This window comes from Xenopus laevis, chromosome 4S, assembly GCF_017654675.1.
Source record: "Xenopus laevis strain J_2021 chromosome 4S, Xenopus_laevis_v10.1, whole genome shotgun sequence".
NCBI classification, from domain to species: domain Eukaryota; kingdom Metazoa; phylum Chordata; class Amphibia; order Anura; family Pipidae; genus Xenopus; species Xenopus laevis.
Window position 1 is genome coordinate 118,746,659 of NC_054378.1, and position 27,353 is coordinate 118,774,011.

At 42.2% G+C, this 27,353-nt stretch overlaps 1 protein-coding gene across 2 annotated transcripts in view; it reads right to left on the bottom strand.

Annotated features, from left to right (window-relative positions):
• Positions 1-27,353, bottom strand: part of plxnb1.S (plexin B1 S homeolog) — a 118,670-nt gene that overhangs the window by 44,749 nt on the left and 46,568 nt on the right. For both annotated transcript variants that reach the window (XM_018261455.2, XM_041561765.1), the window contains one exon: positions 25,133-25,198. The gene's annotated coding sequence lies outside the window, so the exon portion shown is untranslated. The remainder of the gene's footprint in view (positions 1-25,132; positions 25,199-27,353) is intronic.

Here is a 27,353-nt window from a genome sequence, read left to right on the forward strand (position 1 = left end):
GTGACTGTGGGATAGCAGGTATAGTAGGAAGAGATGGTGCCATAGTAACAGTGGGGAAAATGGTCTCTAAGAAGGGAGTGTGACTGTGGGATAGCAGGTATAGTAGGGAGAGATGGTGTCTATAGTAACAGTGGATAATTGTCTCTGGGAAGGGAGTGTGACTGTGGGATAGCAGGTATAGTAGGGAGAGATGGTGTCTATAGTAACAGTGGATAATAGTTTCTGGGAAGGGAGTGTGACTGTGGATAGCAGGTATAGTAGGGAGAGATGGTGCCTATAGTAACAGTGGATAATAGTCTCTGGGAAGGGAGTGCGACTGTGGGATAGCAGGTATAGTAGGGAGAGATGGTGTCTATAGTAACAGTGGATAATAGTTTCTGGGAAGGGAGTGTGACTGTGGATAGCAGGTATAGTAGGGAGAGATGGTGCCTATAGTAACAGTGGGATAATAGTCTCTGGGAAGGGAGTGTGACTGTGGGATAGCAGGTATAGTAGGGAGAGATGGTGCCTATAGTAACAGTGGGGATAATAGTCTCTAAGAAGGGAGTGTGACTGTGGGATAGCAGGTATAGTAGGGAGAGATGGTGTCTATAGTAACAGTGGATAATTGTCTCTGGGAAGGGAGTGTGACTGTGGGATAGCAGGTATAGTAGGGAGAGATGGTGTCTATAGTAACAGTGGATAATAGTCTCTGGGAAGGGAGTGTGACTGTGGGATAGCAGGTATAGTAGGGAGAGATGGTGTCTATTGTAACAGTGGATAATTGTCTCTGGGAAGGGAGTGTGACTGTGGGATAGCAGGTATAGTAGGAAGAGATGGTGCCATAGTAACAGTGGATAATAGTCTCTGGGAAAGGAGTGTGACTGTGGGATAACAGGTATAGTAGGGAGAGATGGTGCCTATAGTAACAGTGGGATAATAGTCTTTGGGAAGGGAGTGTGACTGTGGGATAGCAGGTATAGTAGGGAGAGATGTGGTCTATAGTAACAGTGGATAATAATCTCTGGGAAGGGAGTGTGACTGTGGGATAGCAGGTATAGTAGGGAGAGATGGTGCCTATAGTAACAGTAGGATAATAGTCTCTGGGAAGGGAGTGTGACTGTGGGATAGCAGGTATAGTAGAGAGAGATGGTGCCTATAGTAACAGTGGATAATAGTCTCTGGGAAGGGAGTGTGACTGTGGGATAGCAGGTATAGTAGGGAGAAATGGTGTCTATAGTAACAGTGGGATAATGTGGGATAAAAGGAATAGTAAGGCAACAGGGCGACACAGCTGCTGGCTTCTATTAGGAGATATTTTGTGATTTCTGACACTTTCAGAGTTTAATAAACTTGTTAAAAACAGAGCTGAGCTTGGTATTTGCGGTGGTCTCAGGAAGTGACTCCCCCATACTTGTAGTATGTTATAATACTGTGCGCTAAATATAAGCTCCCCTTTGTGTGAACTGGACCTAAGTCAGGCTGATTCCATCACTGATCTGTCCATATAATTAATGACAGGCTGTGCTCTGTCGCAGTTAAGGGCATGGAATCAACTCCCTAACGTAAACACAGTGTGGGGAAAAAACAAGAGTCTTACTACAGTCACTTTTTACAGTTGTGGCTGCACTTGGCACCTCCCACCCTCTGGTGATCCCTAACCAGGACCAGAACTAGGGGAAGGCAAAAGAGCTGGCCTGGCCCTGTCCCTAACTTGTGCATCTAAATGATGCACAAAATAGTCAAGAAGTAAGGGGGCCTACATACCTTTGCTTGTTCACCCCCTACTTTTTGTAGGTCCCACATTTGTAGGACCTATTATCCAGAATTCTTGGCAAATGGGGCTTTCCAGATAAGGGGTCTTTCCATAATTAAAATCCAAATGCTTAAAATTTGTTTCCAATTTTTAGTGCGAAAAAAAAATCCGAAAATACTTCATCTTTAACCTGTCAAGGTCCTGTAGACGTCAATGGCAGAGGTCCTATTTGCTACTTGAAGACATTATTGTCTGCGCTGGGTTTCGTACGATTATCCGAACATTTCGGGCCTTCCACCAATTTTGCCAAAAACTCAGGCGTCAAATCGGAAAAATTCAGATTTTTTGCACGACAATCCGGAAAAGTCACGGTTTTCGTGCGACCGTCCGGTATAGTCACTCTTTTTCCCAATCTGATTTTGTGGCGTTTTTTAATGATAAATAAGGGTAAATTGTGGATTCTAGTTTGGTCGGACTTTTTCAAATTAAAAAATCTGGATTTTGATAAATAACCTACTTAAAATGAATCAAAACATTAGCTAAACCCATTAGAATTGTTTTGCGTCTAATAAGGATTCATTATATCTTCGCTTGGATCAAGTACAAGGTACTGTTTTATTAATAAAGAGAAAAAGGAAATACATTTTAAAAATCTGAATCATTTGATTAAAATGGAGTCTATGGGGCAAATTCACTAAGATGCGAAGTTGCGCCAGGAGCAACTTCGCCAGGCGTAGTTTCGCCAGCGCTCCGCAAATTCACTGAAATGCGAAGTTGCGCTCAGGGGTAGCGTAAGGTTGCGAAGTTGCGCTAGCGTTGATTCGCTATGTAAAGCGAAGTTACGCTAGCGAAGGCTAATTTGCATACGGCGCCAAATTCAAATTTCAATGGAGGAATACGTATCAGAACTACAAATGCCAAGAAAACCTTCAAATCATCAAATAAAAATGTTATTTTGCCCTACACATGTGCCCACTGTCTAGGTAAGTTGCCATGAGTCAGGAAATGTAGGGGGGAAGGAGGGGAGCCCCAAAAAATTTTTCGATCTTTTTCAGCCCATCACCCATAATGTAGAAAACACACCAGCGTTTTTTGGGACTTAGACATTTTTTTTACTTTTTTTGAAACAATCCCTATCTACTCTATTGCGCTTCGCCAGGTCTGAGGTGGCGAAGGAAGTCTAGCGTAAAAGGTAGCGTTCAGTACACTGCGCAAGTTAGTGAATTTGCGTAGTTACGTCGCTAGCGAAAATTCGCCTGGCGTAAGGGTGCGAAGTAACACTAGCGAAACTACGCCAGCGTTCGTTAGTGAATTTGCGCAGTAACGAAAATGCCAAACGCTAGCGAATTAACGCTAGCGTTCGGCGCTTCGGTGCTTAGTGAATTTGCCCCTATGGGAGACGACATTTCCGTAATTCATAGCTCTCTGCACAATGGCTTTGTGGATAACAGATCCAATGGCTGTTTGAGCAACTTGTTCCCGGGTCTTGCTGTTGCTTTAAATGACGTGCCTGGATAGGAATTTGGGTTACTGTACATTTAAAGTGATTCATTTGCCTTTGGGGCATTTTTTTCCAACTCTGTTTTGATTTAGCTCTGAAATAAGCACCCAGATAAATGTGCACCTTAATTCTCCATCCAATCACATGCTCACAGTTCCGTAGACCTTGCAAAAGCCTCTCCGACATATTTACAGGTCAAATTCGCCCGCCTGAAACCCATCAAGCTTGCAAAGTCCATTATTACCCTTCCATAATCTCATGCCCACAACAGATGCCCATCTCAGGGCCCAGGCTGTGCAACAAGTGGGCTGCACCTTTAACAATTTGCTGTGCAAGTAATTACAGGGCAGTGATTAACAGGGAGTGCGGCTCTCAGCAAAGCTCCGGAATGCTCTGAAAGGAACCGTTTGCCTCTGCCAATACTTTTTGTTACCCGGTGCCTGAGACGCTGGGAGGAAAACCTCTTTAGTAATGTAGTGAATTCCTGTAATGTTAATGGGCCAAGTGATTAGAGCTGCACTTAGCTGGCACCTTCTGGTACAAACAGAGCCCTACTATCTATATGGTAATCACTAGAAACAGATTCCTCAGCATGCCTGGAGTAAGGACATAAACGAACAGTAATAAAAAAATATAAGTGTTTTAAAGTAATGAAAATATAATGCAGTGTTGACCTGCACTGGTAAAACTGTTTTGTTTGCTTCAGAAACACTACTATAGTTTATATAAACAAGCTGCTGTGTAGCCATGGGGGCAGCCATTCAAGCACAGGATACACAGTAGATAACAGATAAGTATACTACAGAGCTTATCTGTTATGGCTACACAGAAGCTTATTTATATACAAACTATAGTAGTACTTATCTGTTATCTACTGTGTATCCTGTGCTTGAATGGCTGCCCCCATGGCTACACAGCAGCTTGTTTATATAAACTATAGTAGTACTTATCTGTTATCTACTGTGTATCCTGTGCTTGAATGGCTGCCCCCATGGCTACACATCAGCTTGTTTATATAAACTATAGTAGTACTTATCTGTTAGATACACAGTAGATAACAGATAAGTATACTATAGAGCTTATCTGTTATGGCTACACAGAAGCTTATTTATATACAAACTATAGTAGTACTTATCTGTTATCTACTGTGTATCCTGTGCTTGAATGGCTGCCCCCATGGCTACACAGCAGCTTGTTTATATAAACTATAGTAGTACTTATCTGTTATCTACTGTGTATCCTGTGCTTGAATGGCTGCCCCCATGACTACACAGCAGCTTGTTTATATAAACTATAGTAGTACTTATCTGTTATCTACTGTGTATCCTGTGCTTGAATGGCTGCCCCCATGGCAAAACAGCAGCTTGTTTATATAAACTATTGTAGTCATTCTGTCATTCTATTGTGACACTGCAGGTCACAGTTTCCCCCAAGAGACCTGCATATCTTAAATTGTAACAAGTGTATCTAAGTGCAGCTGCAGCATATTCGGGGGCTCTCTGCCAAAAGCCAATTAAGTTTTAGAAGCTTTGTTTCTTTTTTTTTTTGACTGTTCAGTGCAGGAGATCAGAGAAAGTCGGGACATTTCAGCAGGGCTGGATTTAAATAGCAGGTGCCCCTAGGCCCACTGCCGTTCATTGCCCCCGTCCCCTTCCCTGCTTGTGTGTACAAATTTCCGGAGTACTGGGGATTGGTGCACAGGAAATTTTATAAACTAATGCATCTCCTGTGAATCCCCAATGCTTCTGAACCAATGAGGGTGTGGTTGGGTGGCATGCCGCCCCCTAAAATTCTGCCACCCTAGGCCCTGGCCTTTGTGGCCTTTCTGCAAATCTGGGCCTGCATTTCAGTAACAATCCAGGACTGCGGGTTGAGCTGTCAAAATTGGGACTGTCCTGCAAAAAAACGGAACAGTTGGGAGGTATGCTTTAATTCACTTTCAATTTCTCGTGGTACTGTTCCTTTAAATCTCTTATTATTTGCCCTGTGACTGGAATTAGGGGTTACGTACTTGCACAAAGAGACTTTATCCCAAAGAACAAACTGCTTAATTTATGGCAATTCTTCAGATTAAAAACTCTGCTGAACATTCCCTCCTTGTTACAGGCAAGAACATTTTGCACATTATGGCCACTTGAGGGTGTTACTACCTAGGGGTAAAGTGAAAAACAAGTGCAAGCCTTTCTCACTTTGCACCCTGCCCTATGAGTAAGAACACAAAGCCACAGGTCATTAAATGGGTTATTCTGAAACAATTTGTAACTGGTTTCCATTTTTTAGTATTTGTGATTTTTGAGTTATTTAGTTTTTTATTCAGCAGCTCTCCCCTCAGATTAGGGGAGATTAGTTGCCCAGCGACAAATCTCCTCTTTTTCGGGGGCGATTAATCTCCCTGAACTGCCTCCCGCCAGCAGTAAGGTAACTAGAGGGGGACGGGCCCTGGCGCGGGACGTGCAGCCGGGCTCCCATCCCCCTCCGTACGACATTTTCTGTCGCCAGAGTCAGTGTCGCGCGAGCTGCCGGGGGGCCCTGAGGGGGTCTGGGCCCTGGCGCAATTGCACCCCCTGCTCCCCCGGTAATTACGCCACTGCCTGCCGGCTAGAATGTAAATCGCTGGCGGGGTGGCAAACGGTGCACTTCGTTTTCCGAAGTCGCCTCGTGAGAAGTCGACTTCTGAAAACGACGCGCTCTTCATGCCATCCAAATGGCGATTTACATTCTAGCCGGCAGGAGGCAGTTCGGGGAGATTAGTCGCCCCGAGGAAGAGGAGATTTGTCGCTAGACAACTAGGAATGCACCGAATCCAGGATTTGGTTTGGGATTCGGCCTTTTTCAGCTGTATTCGGCCAAATCCTTCTACCCGGCCAAAGCGAATCCTAATTTGCATATGCAAATTAGGGGCAGGGAGGAAAATCTCATAACTTTTTATCACAAAACAAGTAAAAAATGTTTACCCCTTCCCACCCCTAATTACCATATGCAAATTAGGATTCAGATTCGGTTCGGTATTCCGCAGGAAACTTTTGCAAACGATTCGGGGGTTCGGCCGAATCCAAAATAGTGAATTTGGTGCATCCCTAAAGACAACTAATCTCCCCACAACTAATCTTCCCTGAATCTGAGCTTGTGTCTCTGCCCTTAAAGAGCATTTGTTCTTAGATGGGGTCAGTGACCCCCATTTGAAAGCTGGTACAGAAGTAGAAGGCAAATAATATAAAAACAATAAAAAAGAAAAATACAAGTCAATTGGAAAGTTGTTAGAATTGACCATTCTATAACATACTAAAGGTTAACTTAAAGGTGAACCACCCATTTAACCTGTACTTTGTGCATGAATACAGCTGTGCAAAATGCAGGCAGCGCTGTATTCATCTGGAAAAGTCAACTCTCAATGCAAAATGTGAATAACATTGCTGCTCTTACCTGTTTTATGAGCTTTGTAATTATGAAGGGGCTAGGGAGGCATATAGGTGTTCCTTAGCCTTGGGTGACAATATTATGTGGCCAGGGTCAGCCCAGGGTGCAAGGCAACAATATGGCAGACGGTAAAGACTGCGCTGCATTCACCAGTGCTACACTCCGAATTGTGCAGTGACATTTAAGACCAGACTTAAATGGTGTGAGCAAAGCAAACCATAGGCATACTGTAAGTACCTAATGAATAAGCATTAATGGGCACTTGCTTCTGGGTCTCTGTAAATTACCCCTCATATATTTTTGTTATTTCTAAACTAAAGGCTCAGTCTAAGGAGCAGCTTGTACTTTTATCTTACTGAGCCCAAATCTCAGGGAAGGGACTGGGCGTTAAATGTCGGCATACCATACATCACTCAGCGCGACTCATTAGTGCTCTCTGCTCAATGGCACAGCCACCTTCCATCAAGCTTGTGCAGACTGTCTAGCTGTAATTTATATGGCTCGGGCACCAAAGTCCCATCACTATGTGTCACGCAGGAAATTAACCCAGATACACGGCACTAAATCACCGTATTGACAAAATGATGAGAGAGACAGTGAATTCCAAGGGCAGGAAATCAGTATCTGGAGATTCTGGCTACAGAAAGCTAATGATTTACAGAACCAAATTAGTTGGCAACACTCGGATCCACAAAATGCTGCAAGATCTTCAGAACCGAAAGATGACATTGTTGTGGTCTGCATGGAGAAATAGCTTTGTGACCTAAAAATCAGTTTATGTGGCTTTAGTGTAGGTCTAAATTTAACTGTATTCAGAAGGACCTAGCAGGATCAGAATGGGCACCATTTTTGGGTTCCAATCCATACAAGAATCCTTACAGACAGAAAGAAATATCCTGAAACTGATGTAGAGACCAGCTTCAAGCAATAAAATCACTCTGGTACCACTATTCCTTGCAATTCATATGTGGGCTATTTGAGTCAGGCCAATGACTTCTCTGGACTTTACTGTGGAGCTACTATGTGCTACCAAACCACTTCTTTATTGGAGATACAGACATGACCAAATCATATATCAGATCATAAAATCTGGGACTCGACTTTTAATGTGCCAAGCCATTGTCTCCCATATTCTTCAGCTCTATCGTTGTGCTGGAAAAGTCTCTAGAACAGGGGTCCCCAACCTTTTTAAACCGTGAGCCACATTCAAATATAAAAAGAGTTGGGGAGCAACACAAGCATGAAAAAGTCCCTTGGGGTGCCAAATAATGGATGTGATGGGCTATTTGGTAGCCCCTATGTGGAGTGGCAGTGTACAAGAAGCTCTACTTGGCACTATACTTAGTTTTTATGCAATTAAAACTTGCTTTCAAGCTTGGAATTCAAAAATAATCATGTTCTTTGAGGACCTTGAGAGCAACATCCAAGGGGTTGGAGAGCAACATGTTGCTCACGAGCTACTGGTTGGGGATCACCGCTCTAGAAGGTGGAAGCCACAGCTCAAGGTCTTCCCTACTATTTAACCAGATATAGGGAAACGGTCATGTTCTCATGTAGAGTTTCATGTACATGTACAGTACATACTGACTATAGCAGCTGCTCCTGACCCCTTCATTCCTCCGTTTAGGGTGACCTATTGGGTTGGCACCAGACAGTATTTTACAAGCCTGGCCAATAAAAGTGATACTTGATAGCAATGTTATTAACATAACAAAGTTGGGAAGGATATTTTTCTTCTGGAAGGTCTTTGACCAGAGAGAAGTGTCAGTAAAGAATAAACCTACAAAACATGCAGCACTGTCGAGGCCATCGTGTCCCTGTGCCAAAAAGGAGGAGAGCTGTGTTTTTAATATAAGTAATATTAATACATTGTGCTGGGGCATTGACATGTTATGAGCTGTTACTGAACTAACACTGCTTTTCCCTGTGGAATGCGCTTTTGGATTTAGATTAAATACTCCATTACAATACCCCATTATTCTAGAATGCTCCTCCCAAGAGAACCAAACCCATTGCTAGCACAATTTCTACAGATTAGATTTTTGAGACAACAAAGTATGTTGCCGGGAAAATACTTCCCCACATACAGTGTTTATGGCAGAGGTTGCCAGACTTTTCAGTTCAACCCTTTAGGGGACAGGGCCCCCCTTAGCTAATAACAAGGTTTTATACACAGGAAAGCACTGGAGTATAAACCATTCAGCTACAGTTATGCAAGAATGAGTTTCCACCCCTGGTTCTCCCCCTATTTCACCTTCAAGTTGGTGTAGCTAGCACATTCCCTGCTAATATCACTGTTAATAGCTTTTAGGCTGAGCCCTTTTCTACTGCTCCATCTCCTGAGGGGGGGGGGTAACCCCACAGTTTGGAAACTACTGGACTTAAGATATAGCACAAGTTTGCCCAACATTCTGTAGAAGGCCCCAACCTTCAAAGAGCTAAATCCATTTGTTTGAACCACACGCCACATTATTTCAAGATGGAATATTCTGTTGAGTCAACAAGCTCTACCCTCTCATACTAAATGATATAGCTAAGGGAAAGCAAAAGAAAATGCCACTGTAAATAAATTACAGAAAGGGTAAAGATTGTCTCCAAGTGAAACAGTAGGGGGGTTTAAAATGAAACAATGAAGAGAATTGTTTACATCCTGCCTCTTCTAATGAACGGCATGCAACCTAATGGCATAGGGGAACCCTGGAGATGCCACCACCCAGGATCTGACAGTAGTAGCAGGGTAACCACACTGGCTTGTGTCAATAGTTAAACAAAATCCACTGGAGAGCATGCTGGTACAGCTTGTGTGTAGTTTATTTAGAGATGCATAGCACTACATGTTTCGGACCTCATGGGTTCTTCCTCTAGTGCAGTTTAAAGAACACCGAGTAAAATCAACCTTTTAAGGTCACCTTAGCAGACACACCACTCTTTGGTCTAGGGCAGGGGTTGGAGAAACATGGTGCTCCAGAATGATAAGTAAATGACTCACCAAATAGTGAATGTGGTCCGGGTGCTCCAGTCCCAGACCCCCAGCTTTAGGGAGCGGTACAGCAAAGGATAAATGGAAGCAGGGCCGACTGGCACTCAAATGGATCCAGAGGACCAGAGAAGATCAGTTAAAAATATATTTTATTATACAAAGTTAAAAAATGTGTATCATCTCCATTCGCCCAACGCGTTTCGCACCCACTCAGGGCACTTAGTCATGGGCTCTCAGAGTTGGGGAGCAACACAAGCATAAAAACGTTCCTTTGGGCGCCAAATAAGGGGTGTGATTGGCTATTGGTAGCCCCTATGTGGACTGGCAGCCTACAGGACGCTCTGTTTGGCAGTAAATATGTTTTTATGCAACAAAGCTTGCCTCCAAGCCTGCAATTCAAAAATAAGCACCTGCAACATCCATGGGGTTGGTGAGCAACATGTTGCTCACGAGTCACTGATTGGGGATCATTGATCTAGGGAATCAGATGCACATGTCATTAGAATCTGGTGCTCCAGAAGTGAGGCAGTCTGAAAATCCAACTTGAACTCAATCTGCATCAACCTGCATTTGGCACATTTTTGGTGGATCAACTCTAGAGCGTGTCCACACTATCGTTGGAATTATGGGTACAAAGTATGCCAAAATTGGGCCTTTAACACTGTTCGTAAATGACCCCTAGCGTTCTGTAAAGTTCAATGTTACTGAATGAAGCTGCATATATATTTCCACAACACACATCTAATCTGCCTCTTTCCAGCTGTTAATGGGCTACAATTCCAGCAACCCCCTTGACAAACAAAGAGTGACTTCCCTGAAAATGATTCGGTTCCTTAAACCCTATTTTTATGCAAATGAGCAATGCGGTGTAGTGTGAAACTTCAAAACAATATCTAAGCCTTTGTTTCTAAAATGAATAGGACTATAAAAAATGTGTGGCAAAGCGAAGATAGTCCCTTTTTAATGATGCCTTGAAGCTACTTGCTCATAATGCATTCCACGTAGTCATGTTGGTACCTGCAGGTATATAAGTGCTCGGCAATAAAGAGGCACAGGAAAGAGAAAGAAAGATCTGAACATCTCAGCTTCCCTCCTTGCTAAAACTTGTCTACAAGGTAACAATTACTGCTACAGTGTGTGAGATCTAATTACTGCTTTACCTAATTGCAGACTTCTATACAGCCTCAGGCTCGCTCCGTTTCACCTTGCACCGGCTCTATAAAGAGCAATACTTATCTGCCACTGAGTTTTCATTAACATCACAGGAGGGAAAGTTTGGGAACTTGTAAGGCATTTGGGTGAGAATAGAAGTGTTATAGATGTGTGATATTACTGTAAATAAGATAAGCTCCTGCATCCAAATACTCCACTTGCAGGTGTAGGTGGAGACCTCAGTGGAGACATTTCCTTTCCAATGGAAATGGTGGGGTACAGACGAGCTATTTTGACTCAAAGTCAAGACCCAAGTGGACTAATTCAAGTCAAAATCAAAGTTCAAGAGGGTCAGGTCTCTAAACACAGGAATGAATGTGGCTTAATGAGTTCAATGTCAAGGCAAAAGCAAGACTCAAGAGGCTCAAGTCTTCAATGCCAATACTGAATGGTATTTAGGCAACCAGATTTAAGGCATAAGCTACAACTAAAGTGGAAGCTCAAGAGTCAGGACTAAGACGCAAGTGGGCTAATTCAAGTCAAACCTAAGATTCAAGATGGGTCTCCAAAACCAAGAAAGTAGCTTAGTGAGTTCAACGTCAAGGCAAGAGCAAAACTCATGAAGCTCAAGTCTCCTGGATTCGGTGCATCCCTAATATTAGTGTCAGTAATAAGCGACATATTAAAGAATTTTACCAAACTGGTGAAAATATATATTTAGGTAAATATTGCCTTTTAACAGGTAAATATTGCCCTTTAACATCTCTTGCCTTGAATCATCATTTTGTGATGGTCTGTGTGGTGCCTCCCAGATTACCTGACCAGAAATACTGCAGCTCTAACTGTAACAGGAAGAAGTGTGGAAGCAAAAGACAGAACTCTGTCTGTTAATTGGCTCATGTGACCTAACATGTTTGGTTTGTTTGTGTGCACCGTGAATCCTACGATCCCAGGAGGCTGCCCTTATCTTTTAAAATGGCAACTTTCTATTTATGATTACCCCATGGCACATACTACTAAAAAAGTATATTATTATGAAAATGGTTTATTTACATGAAGCAGGGTTTTACATACAGTATGAACTGTTTTATGCAATATATTTTTTATAGAGACCTACATTGTTTGGGGGGTATAGTTTTCATTTAAGAAAAAGATCAAGAATCAGGACTAAGACTCAAATGGGCCAATTCAAGTTAAACCTGAGATTCAAGATGGATCTCCAAAACCAAGAATGAAAGTTGCTAAGTGAGTTCACGTCAATGCAAGAGCAAAACTCATGAGACTCAAGTCTCCAAGACCAAAACTGAATGGGGCTTAGGCCACCAGATTTAAAGCAGACTCTGCAATTTAAGGGGAAGCTCAAGAGTGAGGACTAAGACCCAAATGGGCTAATTCTAGTCAAACCTAAGATTTAAGATGGGTCCCCAAAATCAAGAATGAAACGGGCTTAGTGAGTTCAATGTCAAGGGAAGAATAAGACTCAAGAGGCTTAAGTCTCCAAGATCAAAACTGAATGGGGCTTAGGCCACCAGATTTAAAGTTGCAGACTCTGCAACTTAAGGGAGAGCTCATGAGAGCAGAGGACACCAAGGCCACCTGGTGGGGGAACTATATCAGTAGATAACAGGCCATTTGGCTAGATTCTTGTCTACAGCCTAGCCCTATGGTAACACTTTGAAAGCAACTACAACCACAAGAGCAGAGTGCATAGTGCAAAGTTGGATGAGTACTGACTTGCTCTTTACCTACAATGCAGCATTTTTCCCTCACAATTTCAGCGTCATTGCAGCCAAGCATTGACTTGCAGCCAACATTTTGAGTCAGGAATTTCTTAATTTCCAGCATTCAATGTTACAATGACATTAGCAAGGGATTCTATTGGCACAAGTCTGCTGCCGCTGTTGAAAGAGGGGATTACCTTCATGGGGTGGTAGTTCCAGGAGGAGGCATGATGGACTCCCACTGACCATTTGGTTAAAAAAAAGTCTTCTCAGAAGACTGGTCTGTGAGTCTTGTGTGCAAATTCTCACAAATTCACCAAAATACACAAATTTTCTGCAAATTGTAAATCAATCTGCAGGTGGTTTGCAAATTTATGAATTCGGAAACGTGCTCTTCTGTCTCTGCCCCAAATACTGGAATTGTCTCAGTTGGTGACAGTGCAGAATAAGTTCATTGCATGCCCGCAGAGCCATTAAACTCAAGATTTACTGATCTGTCCCATTCTGCAAGTGCTAATTTGTGTATTAGTCATTTCCAAATGATCTAGGGACCGGGAGACTGAAGGAGGGAGGGAGCGCTGGCTCTTGTTGCTTTCCCAAGGGTAGAGAGGGGAGAATTCTCCCTGGCGGCTGTCTCGCAGAGCTGTCCAGGTGCACAGAATAGAAATGAGATAATCATAACCGAGCAGACTGTCTCATTAAGAGCCCCTGCCGTGCAGGTCTCCTCTTGCAACCGACACACAAACTCTTTCCTCCTGCAAATCCTTGTGGATGGAGAATAAGTGCAGTAAATCCAAACAGCTTTGGGTAATGGAAATCTGAGTCTGCCTGCAGTGCCCACAGCAGATTGGAACAGGGAGTAATCACTTTTATTCACTGTATATTAGAACCATCTGATGGATTCCCACAGCCTTTTACCAGAGCAAGCAGGGCCGTCACGGGGCCCTTATCTGCTTATACGAAAAGGGATGCTATGTGATTAAACTTTACTATACTGACCAAACCAAAAAAAGTCTTGTGATTATTTCAAGCTCAGGAGTCACTTTCCTGTATTAATGCAGTGTCAGATAGATATATATATATATATAGTCCCTATGTGGGACCGAAACGTCGGATAAGATGTGATTTTTGATTAATAAATCAACACAATTTCACCAAACTACAGAGAGTGCTGATCTTCTTTATATATATATATATATATATATATATATATATAGTAGAAGGAGAACCAGCACACACTGTAATCATTTGAAGTGAAGTCTTTATTTGCACAACGTGTTACATGTTAATCCGACGTTTCGGTCCCTCCTGGGGACCTTTTCCCCAGGAGGGACCGAAACGTCGGATTAACATGTAACACGTTGTGCAAATAAAGACTTCACTTCAAATGATTACAGTGTGTGCAGGTTCTCCTTCTACTATCTACAATCTTGATCGTGCACCACTGGCCTCTAACTAGTAATGTGTGCTGGTACTGTGGACTATCTATATATATATATATATATATATATATATATATATATATATATATATATATATATATATATATATATATATATATATATATATATAGGCTTTATAAAATATAATTCAGTATATGCAAGGGGCCACAGGGTCTTTAAACAATGTTCTTTATAATCAAGGCAAAAATACTTGTAAATTATTCTGTATGGATCTTCCCTCGAATGATCTTGCAAAGCAATGATGACGGTACAAAACTTGCTCCGTGTCTTGTAACCAATGACAACCAATCAGGAGTTCCACACAAAATTGGAGTGCTCACCTCAGACAATTTTCCTTTCGGATCAGGTGCTTCTAGCAGTATTCGATCACGCCTGCCACGGATCCAAACTTCAATTATAGAAATCCAATATACTGCAGCACACTACAACTTGTGTAAATATAAAGGTGTACTTTATTTGGCTCAATTACGAGCCACATGTCTGCTCGTAATTGAGCCAAATAAAGTACACCTTTATATTTACACAAGTTGTAGTGTGCTGCAGTATATTGGATTTCTATAACCAATCAGGAGTTTGCTTTGTACAAGTCGTTGATGGATTTTGTTTATTATATAAGTATATATTATGCAGGAGAACAAATTGTAAGGGAAACCTAGAAATTATAGAAGTTCTTCACCTTCATGCCCCCAGTCTCTTATTTCTTTTTCCCACCGTCTCTTAACAATAAATTACCAACCCAGTATATACATCCCAGGCAGTCTACTGAGGGGCCACAGGGACTATATTCTGTCATTCAGTATACTGTACACACCCCAGTCATTTTGTTGAGGGACCAGAGGGACTACATCCTACCACCCTGTTATATATACACCCCAATCATTCTGATGATGGACCACAGGCATTGCATGATCAACAAGGACCCTTTGTCTGTAATGAAGCCATCACAATTATCTGTGCTGGATACCTGCCAAGCCTCTTCCGCTGGAATTGTTCTGACTTGTAACTGTTCTCATCCCACCAAGGCCATTTCAGTATCCAGTAAGGTGCAGTCTGTAAACCTCTTCAACCATTTCTTCCTTCTCTATTGTTTTATTATAGTAGCACCAGGGAAATTATTTGAACGTACACCCCCTCAACAAGCTAATAGTTGCCCTGGTATATATATATATATATATATATATATATATATATATATATATATATATATATATATATAGATATATAATCATCATCATCATCATCATCATTTATTTATATAGCGCTGTCAAGATACGCAGTGCTTTATATATATATATATATATATATATATATATATATATATATATATATATATATATATATATCTATATCTATATCTATATATACACACACACACAAAAGCATCAACATACCAAGCAATATAATATAACAAACAGTCAATGGGCACCAGTCAAAGCCCCATTACAACCATTCTAGAGGTCCAGCGAGAATGATCCTGGGTGCCAGACCCAACCAAACAGGGACAAATCACTATGTGCAGCCAGTACACGGATTCTCCTGTACTAAGGACAATTTAGAGGGAAAATGTGAGGATATAGTTGCCCTTTAACATTTGACTTTCTCTGGAATGTACTGTCCACTCCAAGTAATGAAATAAAAATAGAATTTATCCACAATTTAAACAGATTGACAGTCGGGGAAGTGTTGGTGAGAAGAAAGACTTGCAGCTTGGACCTGCTCAAATGATCCGGAGCCGCTGGAGCCTTTGAGTCGCGACCCATTAGTTCCACCCATATGCGGAGCAGCAGCACTTGAAGAGGGGGCTTAAAGTGTTCGTTTTCATGAGCCACTTGACATGAAACATCCCCAGAAGTCCCTGTCATCTCTATGAAGTGTCTTTCCCTCAGGAACCATATCTGTGCCACGGGAGCTTGCACTTCTCCAGCAACAAGTGACAGCTCCCCACTGCAATTAGACACCCTCCCAGAAAGACTAACCTCCATAGTCAAGGCTGGGCTCCCGGGTAGGAAAACACAAATTAAGCTATTTTTATAATTATTCAATTTTACAATTAATTTTATTTTTATAAATTAACTTTTTATTAATTGAGACAATTTGCAATTGTTTTTCACTTATTATTACATGTGGTTTTTGAGTTTTTTAGCTTTGTATTCAACAGCTCTCCAGTTTGCTCAGCCATCTGATGGTCCAAATTGCCCTAGCAACCATGCACTGATTTGAATAAGAGACTGGAATATGAATAGGAGAGGCCTGAATAGAAAGATGAGTAATACAAAGTAGCAATAACAATACATTTGTAGCCTTACAGAGCATTTTTGTGCATAGATGGGGTCAGTGACCCCCCCATTTTAAAGCTGGAAAGATTTATAAGAAGGAGGCAAATAATTCAAAAACGATGAAAAAGAAAAAATCAAGGCCAATTGAAAAGTTGCTTAGAATTAGCCATTCTATAATATAGCAACAGTTAACGTAAAGGTGAACCATCTTTTGGTTTGGGGAGTAAATATGGCTGTTTTGATCTTATATAATCATTAGGGAGGTCTGTAACAAATGTAGTTATAAGAGCTTCATGGGCCCAACTTTTATGGTGCAAAACACTAACTTTTCCAGACCCCTTTAATGACTAAAGGAGGACTCTTGGTGGGAGCTGCACTTAGGGTTGCCACCTTTTCTGGAAGAAAATACCAGCCTTCCTATATATTTATCTTTTTTCTTTTTAATAACATTGGGATCAACCATAATTTTTACCGGCCAGGCCGGTAAAATATCGGGCAGGTGCAACCCTAGCTGTACTCCAAGATACCCCAAGACCAATTGAAGGGCTGTAACAGTAGCAGCTCAGTCAGTGCATGGGCACCTCTGGCCCCAGATTTGGTAGCCAAACAACCTTGTGCTTTTAGAGGCCCAGGCTCTGTAAGTCCCATTGTGCCTCATGTTGCAGCCATATTTAATCATTTTGTCTCGGTAATTACTTTCTGCACAGCATTTGAATTTAATGTATTCATTAACCTGCCGCATCGCCGCATGAGAGCATATCATCTCAGTCTCAGCTCCTATTTACGTCTCCCATCACTCATCTCGTGCCTTAATGTTCCCAGACCCTTAAACACCTGCCTCACTTACCCCCAGTGTGCCGTGGAATGACTCTCACTGCCTCTTACTGGGGGGGGGGGCAGCCAGTACAATTTCTGACCAATCACATGCCCAGAAGATCAGCCAGGGTGTCATCAATTAAAAGAGAATTAAAGCTTAAAAGAGAATATTGCTAGAAATCCTGTATTTTTTTATATTGAATTTACTGTACCAGCCCAGGGCTTCAGCAATTCTATTACAGTAATGATCCAGGCTCTTAATGTTGTTCACAGGAGCTCCATATCTTGGATCGAGTTAAGCCATCTTTTGAGTGTCAGTGGCGCTGCACATGCTCAGTGTGTTCTGTGCTTCTGTTAAGAAACTAAGCTTAGGGCTCGTTGTAAACCATGAAGAAAAAAGGTTAATTTGTCATAGAAGCGGATGATATGAGGTTGATTATAAAATTGTGATGCAGAATGTACTGGTTTCTGTGCTGCCATGCAATGTGAATGAGAATGAATTACTAATCAGCCTTTTATAATCTATGCATACTGTATATTGTCCTTAAAGGGATACTGTCATGGGAAAAAAAAAATTCAAAATGAATCAGCTAATAGTGCTGCTCCAGCAGAATTCTGCACTGAAATCCATTTCTCAAAAGAGCAAACAGATTTTTTTTATTAAATTTTGAAATCTGACATGGGGTTAGACATATTGTCATTTTCCCAGCTGCCCCAAGTCCTGTGACTTGTGCTCTGATAAACTTCAATCACTCTTTACTGCTGTACTGCAAGTTGGAGTGATATCATCCCCCTCCCTTTCCCCCCAGCAGCCTAACAAAAGAACAATGGGAAGGTAACCAGATAGCAGCTCCCTAACACAAGATAACAGCTGCCTGGTAGATCTAAGAACAACACTCAATAGTAAAAACCCATGTCTCACTGAGACACTTTCAGTTACATTGAGAAGGAAAAATAGCAGCCTGCCAGAAAGCATTTCTCTCCTAAAGTGCAGGCACAAGTCACATGACTGGGGGCAGCTGGGAAATTGACAAAATGTCTAGCCCCATGTCAGATTTTAAAATTGAATATAAAAAAATCTGTTTGCTCTTTTGAGAAATGGATTTCAGTGCAGAATTCTGCTGGAGCAGCACTATTAACTGATGTGTTTTGAATTTTTTTTTTTTTCCCATGACAATTTCCCTTTAAGTTCAGGTAAGGGCTGGGGTTGCCGTAGGCGATCACAGCATTTCAATCCTACTTCTTTGTTGGAACTTAATCGTAGGAACTGATACATTCTCTCTTCATTATGAGGATTTGCAGCCAATCAAACCAGCCAATAATCTATATTCCAATGGCCTTAGAGACACTAATGTCAATGGCAAGAATATGTATATTTACAAGTGGGTGAAAGAGGGGTAAAATTAAACCAGTGCCAGTCATTTGGCAGCAATGTCACCAACCCCCCAGGTAAAGCAATAAAAGTTATGATTTTTATGCACAGCTCAAGGGCTTCTTTCCATGACATTCATAAAGATTCTGCACAAAAACACCTGTCACTCCCCCCCTCCCGGGGTAAATAAGAGCCCCTCACGCCATGTCAGTCCACCATCCACAAACATGCCGGGATTGACAGTAAATCAGTGAGACTTGGCAGCTCTATGATCCGAGCGTAGCCGTGCAGAATACGTGTCCTACATGCACAAAGGCTTGACTGGAGCAAGAGATTCCAGCACAGATCAGGCTGGTGGGACTGGCAGAAAACTGCTGATATGGGCAAATGCCGCTATGACTGACACTGAGCAAGGGACATAGGGAGAAATTCAGATCAGAATAAACTGCACCACTGACACTGGGGAAAGCACAGAACAGAGCTAAACCTGGTATGGTGTGTATAGTAGGGCAGGATGGTGTTAGGGAGAGGGGTGTAAGGGTGGAATAGTGTTTATAGTAGGGCAGGATGGTGTTAGGGAGAGGGGTGTAAGGGTGGAATAGTGTGTATAGTAGGGCAGGATGGTGTTTGGGAGAGGTGGTGTAAGGGTGGGATGGTGTGTATAGTAGGGCAGGATGGTGTTAGGGAGAGGGGTGTAAGGGTGGGATAGTGTGTATAGTTGGGCAGGATGGTGTTAGGGAGAGGGGGTGTAAGGGTGGAATAGTGTGTATAGTAGGGCAGGATGGTGTTAGGGAAAGGGGTGTAAGGATGGAATAGTGTATAGTAGGGCAGGATGGTGTTAGGGAGAGGGGGGTGGAAGGGTGGAATAGTGTGTATAGTAGGGCAGGATGGTGTTAGGGAGAGGGGGTGTAAGGGTGGGATGGTGTGTTCTTCATTTTTATATTTCAGCAGCTATCTGGTTACTAGGGTCTTATTATTTACCCTAGAAACCAGGCAGTGGATGCCCATCCTGTGCCAGTTAGGGTCCCATGAATAAATGGTGCCCTGTGGGGTCCCCTGCTAATGAACAATTTCAAAAAATCAGTTTATGCACAAAGGGTGCTTCCCTGGTTCCAGAGTTGCCTTTAGGGAACCATGGTTGCTCATATGCCCTCATCCCTAAGCTTCTCAAACCAGACCCTAATTAGGGATGCCACCTTATATCACAAATGGTGGGGAAATTGTGATATTATAGGCTGGAGTAGTGAGACCAAAGAGTGGGCAAATCAGGGCCTTTGTGACTTACTGGCTAGGCAAGTGAAATACTTGCTTGATGACTACCCTTCCCCTGATCCATGAAAAGCACCCTACCTCATGGTAAGCTCATTCCCTTTCAAGCATGCCTGGTGGGACTTCTTCTAGTACCCCCTAATGGTGGTGTTGCCTGTTTCTCTTGCTCTAATTCCACTTAATATGTTAGTGCCTTATAAATGCTGAGCTGTCAATGGGACCCACGGAAAGATGGTGCTTGGGATCCACTTGCAGAATGATTACAATAAGAAGGCAGAGGCACAAGAAAACGTATGGATCCAGCCCAATCAGAGGTGCTATTAAAAATGAAAAGCAATTAGGGGGGATGATGAAAACTGTAAGCTAGCACCAGTTCTCCTTTATGCTCAATTGAGAAGCCAGAGCTGCACTTTCGTTCCCATCTCCGGAGCGGCTGAATGAGCGCCTGTTAAAGTGGAATCCACTCCCTTGTGTACCAGTCAAAGGTTCTGGAAGCTGCAAAAGCAACCAAGTCTGAAAGCCTCTTTGTACAAAGGCTTTGTCTCCCTGGGGACGGGAATGTGACAAGTAACACTAGCAGCCTATGGCCGAGGTGTAAAGAGGCTCGGGGGAGCCAAGCCCAGCAAGGAATACATTTTAATCATACAGACTTAAAGGAGAAGGAAAGCTACGGAGGCATTTTATTGAAAATAGATTAGCTGCAATAGTGCAAGCTAGAATGCTATATTTATTCTGTAGAATGTTTCACCATACCTGAGTAAAAAGCTCTAGAAACTCTCTGTTTGTTTAGAATAGGAGCTGCAGTATTAATGTGGTGTGACATCACTTCCTGCCTGAGTCTCTCCCTGCTCTGGGCTCAGATTACAGTAGAGAAGGGAGGGGTGGGGGGAGAGGAGCAAACTGAGCATGCTCTTGCCCAGGGCAATGAGGTTTAAGCTGAAGGCAGGAAGTCTGATACAGAAGCCCATGTCTACACAATAGAAGGAAAGAAATGCAGTATTTCTTTTCACAGGGGACTCAGAGCAACATTACTTTGGGGGTTTACTGGTATATTTAGATGGACCTTTCTGATAAAGCTTACTTAGTTTTAACCTTTCCTTCTCCTTTAAGCAACCCGTATGACACTTTAAAGGGATTAATACAGCTCTGCACATATTCCTTTATTATGAAATAAGACACAGAACTAGCGTTGCCTTATTGGGGTCCTAGGTATTAGATGTCCTAGGTCCAGCAAGAACACCATATGAAAGGGGTTTATATGTTCTCTCCATATCTATTTAGGCATACCTCCCAACATTTTGGAAGTAAAAAGAGGGACAAAAAATTTTTTCCGCACGTAGCGCAGCAAATTTTTTTTGACCACACCCCTTTCTGTGGCCACACCCCCTAATTACCATGTTCGGTTTACAAAATTTGGCAGGTTATGAAAGTTTGAAAATATTTCTCCTTATCGAAACTGTGTTTTTGTGTCTCAAAATTGTTACAAAGTATCTTATTTGCACCTGTTAGCTGTTCTGGGCTCTCTGCTAAAAGCCAATTAAGTGAGAAACTTTGTTTCTTTTTCTGGCTGTTCAGTGCAGAGAAAAGAGGGACTTTCCAGTACAAATGAGGGACTGCGGGTTGAGCTGTCAATAGAGGGACTGTCCCTCCAAAAAAGGGACAGTTGGGAGGTATGATTTAGGTTCCCTCCATGGACTCTGCTTTCCTCCGATGCCCCAAAAACATACAGACAGGTTATCAGGTTCCTGATTAAATTGACCATATAGGTGTGAAGATGATAGGGACATAGATTGTAAGCTCCACGGGGTAGAGGATGATGGAAATGATGTATAATCTTTCTACAGCGCTGGGGAATATGTTGGTGCTATATAAAGGATAACAAAGAGTTTTAGCATTGCAAAAAACATATATATAATATGAAAATAAAAGACGTAAATTATCACAATACTGGGAGCTTCCCATGCCTGGTTTGTAGGGTGCAGACCCTCCCCCTGTTCTTGAAGACTGGGGGTTCAAAGACAATATGTTACTATGGCAAAAGTGAAAGCTTGCTCGGTTCTGAAACGCAGGACACCATGTGGGCAGTAAAAAAAAAAAGATTGTTTGAACTAATTAGGGACTCATCAATCTTTACTACAGATTCAATTTTAAATTCCAAAAACAGAAAGAGAAAAGAACGCCATTATCCCGCAAGCCTTTATTCCAGCCGGAGACATAGTCAAACACAAGGGGGAACGAGCTGGCCCCCCGCAGAGGTATAGAGCGGTAAGCGCAGCGCTCCTGTGGACGTGGGCTCCTAATGGAGGAAAATTACAGGCCCCGAGCCGAGCAAATAGTTTCTAGTAATCACATCTTGCACTAAAAGGAAAATGACAGAAGGTATTTTACTTCTCCACAAAAGAAGCCCCTGTCACAGCCCCGTCCATTAAAATAAATAAATATTAGCTCTCATTAACCCTGCCAGCGACATAATGTAATGAGCTGCCCGATGCAAACCTATGCTAGTCTAGTGGGGTGCTGTCTGCCTGCTAATGCCTGGAGATAATGTGCAGTGCTGGATAAGGGAACTTTGTTTGGGGAAAATGACTTGCTGTTCTTTCCTTAATGTCCCTGTTTTTTGCTAGAACTTGGGAGAGTCACTATTGGAACAAATTTGCCCCCAGGGCTTTCTGCCCAAGAAAGCAAAACCAAAAAATGGCAGCTTTTTTTTCCCCAGAGATATTAGCTAAGCCTCCACAATTATACATTATATAAAGAATTGGCACTGTATTGATCCTGCCATGCAATCCGGGAGCATTATATAAATAATTGGCACTGTATTTATACTGCCATGAAATCTGGGGTCATTATATATGAAATTGCCACTGTAATTATATGGCCATGTGTTTTGGGGCATTATATATGAAACTGGCACTGTATTTATCTTGTGTGTCCAGGGGTTACTCTACATGCACTTGGCACTGTATCTATATTACCATGTGTTCTGGGGCATTATATATGGAATTGGCACTGAATTATACAGCCATGCAATTCGGGGCCATTATATATGAAATTGGCGCTGTATTTATATTGCCATGTGTTGTAGGAATTACTGTATATATGAAACTAGCACTGTATTGATCTTGTATGATCTGGCGTTATTGTACAAACTTGGCACGGTGTTTATATTATCATGTGGAATTAATTGGGCTGGATAGTTTTGTGTCATCTGCAAACACTGATACATTACTTACAACACCCTCCCCTAAGTCATTAATGAACAAGTTAAATAAAAGTGGACTCAGTATTGGGTCCACTTTTATTTAACTTGTTCATTAATGACTTAGGGGAGGGTGTTGTAAGTAATGTATCAGTGTTTGCAGATGACACAAAATTATCCAGCCCAATCCATTATGGAAAAGGACCTTGGAGTCCTTGTAGATGATAAACTTGGCTGTAGCAAGCAATGCCAGTCAGCAGCATCAAGGGCAAATAAGGTCTTGAGCTGTATTAAAAGGGGCAGAGAGTCACGGGAGGAGGGGGTCATTCTTCCACTTTATAGAGCACTGGTAAGGCCCCATCTAGAATATGCCGTACAGTTTTGGTCTCCATCACTCAAACAGGACATTATTGTATTAGAGAGGGTACAGAGAAGGGCAACTAAGCTGGTAAAATGTATGGAAAATCTTAGCTATGAGGAAAGACCGGCCAAATTGGGGATGTTCACGCTGGAGAAGAGGCGCTTAAGGGGTGATATGATAACTATGTATAAATATATAAGGGGATCATATAATAATCTCTCTAATGCTTTATTTACCAGTAGGTCCTTCCAGCTGACACGAGGTCACCCATTCCAATTAGAAGAAAAGAGGTTTCCGGCTAAATATTCGGAAGGGTTTTTTTACAGTGAGAGCCGTGAAGATGTGGAATTCTCTCCCTGAATCAGTGGTACAGGCTGATACATTAGATAGCTTTAAGAAGGGGTTGGATAGCTTTTTAGCAAGTGAGGGAATACAGGGTTATGGGAAATAGCTCATAGTCCAAGTTGATCCAGGGACTGGTCTGATTGCCATTTTGGAGTCAGGAAGGAATTTTTCCCCCTCTAAGGCAAATTGGAGAGGCTTCAGATGGGTTTTTTTGCCTTCCTCTGGATCAACTGGCAGATAGGTAGTTAATAAAAAAAAAAAAAAAAAAAAAAAAAAAGGTTGAACTCGATGGACATGTGTCTTTTTTCAACCTTACTTACTATGTTACTATGTTACTATGTGTTCTGGGGGCATTATATATGGAGGTGGCACAGTGTTTAAGCTTCCAGATTTTGGGATGTATGAAATAGGAACTGTTTTCATCTTGCATGCATTCTGAGGTATTAGCATGAAACTTGCACTATATTTATCCTGCAATGTGTTCTGAAACATGTTTTACATGACATTGCAGATGCATTTATCCTCCCATGGGGTATTACACATTCAAGTGGGCCTGGGATACTATAAAGGACTCTATGTAGAGAAAGTCTTAGCCTTCCCAAACATAAATATCACCCTCTGACTAAGCCCAAAAAACAAGCATTCTTAACCTGTTAGCCAAAAGTCTCAAATAAGCAGTGACTGTTCCTGTTACATAGCTTTCCTCTTCTCTATAAGGGCGTTATTAGAGCTGGACCCTTTAAGAGAAAGGAGATGTGTTCTCTGTCACTTCGAGGCTGGTTCATGGTCATACACGCAGAGTAACAGAAGGTCTATTTCATATCTGACCAACCTGACTCTCCTTCAGTTTCAGTTTTGTACAAGTCTCCATTGTTCTCTTTTTACTTTCTCACAACCTGTCCCATGTCCATTCTAGTTCTCCTGTAATGTGATCATCTCAAGGAAAAGCTAAAACTAAGTAAGCTTTATCAGAAAGGTCTATATAAATACACCAGTAAACCCTCAAAGTAATGCTGCTCTGAGTCCTCTGTCAAAAGAAACACTGCATTTCTTTCCTTCTATTATGTATACACAGGCTTTTGCATCAGACTGTTTTCAGCATAAACCTCCAGGGCTAGGGCTTGAGCATGCTCAGTTTGCTTCTCTCCCCTCCCTTTTCCCCCTCCCTGCTGTAATCTGAGCCCAGAGCTATGCGTGAGCAGGGAGAGACTCAGGCAGGAAGTGATGTTGCACCAAGCTAATATGGCAGCTGCTATACTAAACAAGCAGAGAGAGCTTCAAGAGCTGTTTACTCAAATATGGTAAAGCATTCTGCTGAATAAATATAGTGTTTTAGCTTGCACTATTGTGGCTAATCTATTGGCAATAAACTGCTTCGGTAGCTTTTCTTCTCCTTTAAACAAGCAATCAAGGGGCCAACTGACCCCTCAAGCAGCCTATAGCAGTATCTGGAAACCCAACTTAATAATAGTTAAATGCCCAGAACGGCTATACTTCAAATGGCCACGAAATCCAGAGCACTCACCATTTGTCCTTAATCCAGTGATTAGAAACGGCTCTTCCCTGTCATCAGTCTCTGGGCTGTGCACACCTGAAAAAAACAGAAAATATGCTTTAGTAGGCTTTTCCATTGTTCTTCCAACAACGAAGGCTTCAAGTGGTGGCTGGAATTCTAAAAAAAGCAAGTTGGACCCAATATAGTTTGTTTTGGCAGAGATTGACCAGCTCAGGGATTCACCTTGCATATCCAGAGATGCCAACCCAGATCAGAAGAGATCCAGGTGTATCCAAGCCCCGCCCAATCTCCTCCCACATTCTGCCCTGGCCTGCCCCCTTCCTGAACATTCCGCTCCACTGCTTTACACAAATACTGGAGAACTTTGGATGACAATTCTATGCATTTCTGTGGAGCAGCTTTGAATGCAAATTACTGCCAGTGGGTGGTGGACCTGTTATTTTGGGTGATGGGGCTTACATCAGGGTCACTCCTGAAAATTGCATCTGCATATCTGCCCTTGAATGTTTGGTAGGACCTTCTACACGTGACATCACTTATGGGAGGAGCCACGATGAAGATACAGTGGTGTAATAATTTCTTCTACCAGACGATGGCAATGTGCAGTTACAACAAACAAGAGGGCAGTTGTTTTAAGTTTCCATGGGCCATGTGACATCACTAAGCGCCTTTGATCACTAATGACATCACTAAGCGCCTTTGATCACTAATGACATCACTAAGCGCCTTTGATCACTAATGACATCACTAAGCGCCTTTGATCACTAATGACATCACTAAGCGCCTTTGATCACTAATGACATCAGTAAGCACCTTTGATCACTAATGACATCACTAAGCACCTTTGATCACTAATGACATCACTAAGCGCCTTTGATCACTAATGACATCACTAAGCGCCTTTGATCACTAATGACATCACTAAGCGCCTTCGATCACTAATGACATCACTAAGCACCGTTTGCAAGGATATATTTCACAGGTAGTTCATGGCTCCTATGTATAACATAATTGTGTAGAGCTGCTTTATCAGGCACCGGTTTTGCGTGCGGCACATAATACACCGACAGCGGTACCTAATCCCTAGAGATGAGGCGCTGAAAGGCTCTTTGTTGTATTTGTTTGCTTTTATCTCCTTCTCAGAATATGAAATTCCTCTCTTGTTCAACTCACAATTCCCTTTATTATATCAGGAGAGAGGCTGCTCATTGGCACCGCTCTGTATATTTATATAATACACAAAAGCCATGAATATCCTGTAAATTATATCCTTATAAACGGTGACTAGTGATGTCATCATTTATAAACGGTGAGTAGTGATGTAATTTCTGTCACATGACTCACTAAAATTTGTGTATTATAATTAATAAAGTACCCCCAGTTGTAAAATATGAGGATATTATAAGTTACCTCGGAGTTCCATGACCTGTATAAAAACACTCGGCCTTCGGCCTCGTACTTTTATATGGTCATGAAACTCCTCGGTAACTTATAATATCCTTATATTTTACAAGAGGGGGTACTTTATTCACTATATATGTTTATCTTCCAAGGTGCTCAGTATGTTTTTCTCCCCAACTATGAAATTGACCCTTTAGGTACTGGAAAAAGCAGAATCTACAGCACCGACACAGAACTTTCATGGTGCCAGCACTGTAGATTTACATTTCTGCACATGACTTTGATTTATGTTGTGTTTTTGCACCACGGATACTCATACAGAGCTGGCACATACAGGGTTAAACAAACATCTGGGCATTGATTAAAGGTGAAATGTAGTGTTTTACATACTAGAAGTTGGAACTGAGGTTATTATGACACTTGGTGCCTATACATGCCTATAGCAAAAGCCAGGACAAAGCTGCTGCTACATCCCTTTACTAGCCCATCCAAGGCCTCTGCCAGGGGTTCAATGTAGGAGAATGGGGGGATCTCAGGACATGTGTTGGTTGTTGGGGTTACAGGTTCTTACCGGGCACCCTCTCTGTGTATTGGTCTGCTGCCTCTATAGTTGCACCACAGGGCTGAACAAGCTTCTTCTGCACGGTTTAAAATGTAAACCCCATATGTTCCACCCCAATGAACCATAATCTCCTCTGCCATCTCCACCTCTAACTCTGCCCTACCCACCAACGCCATGCCTACTCTCCCTTTATTGCACAGCCCTGCCTTTTCATGCCCCATACCAGCTCCCACAGTGTCTGCAACTGGCACAGAACGCTCTGTTATA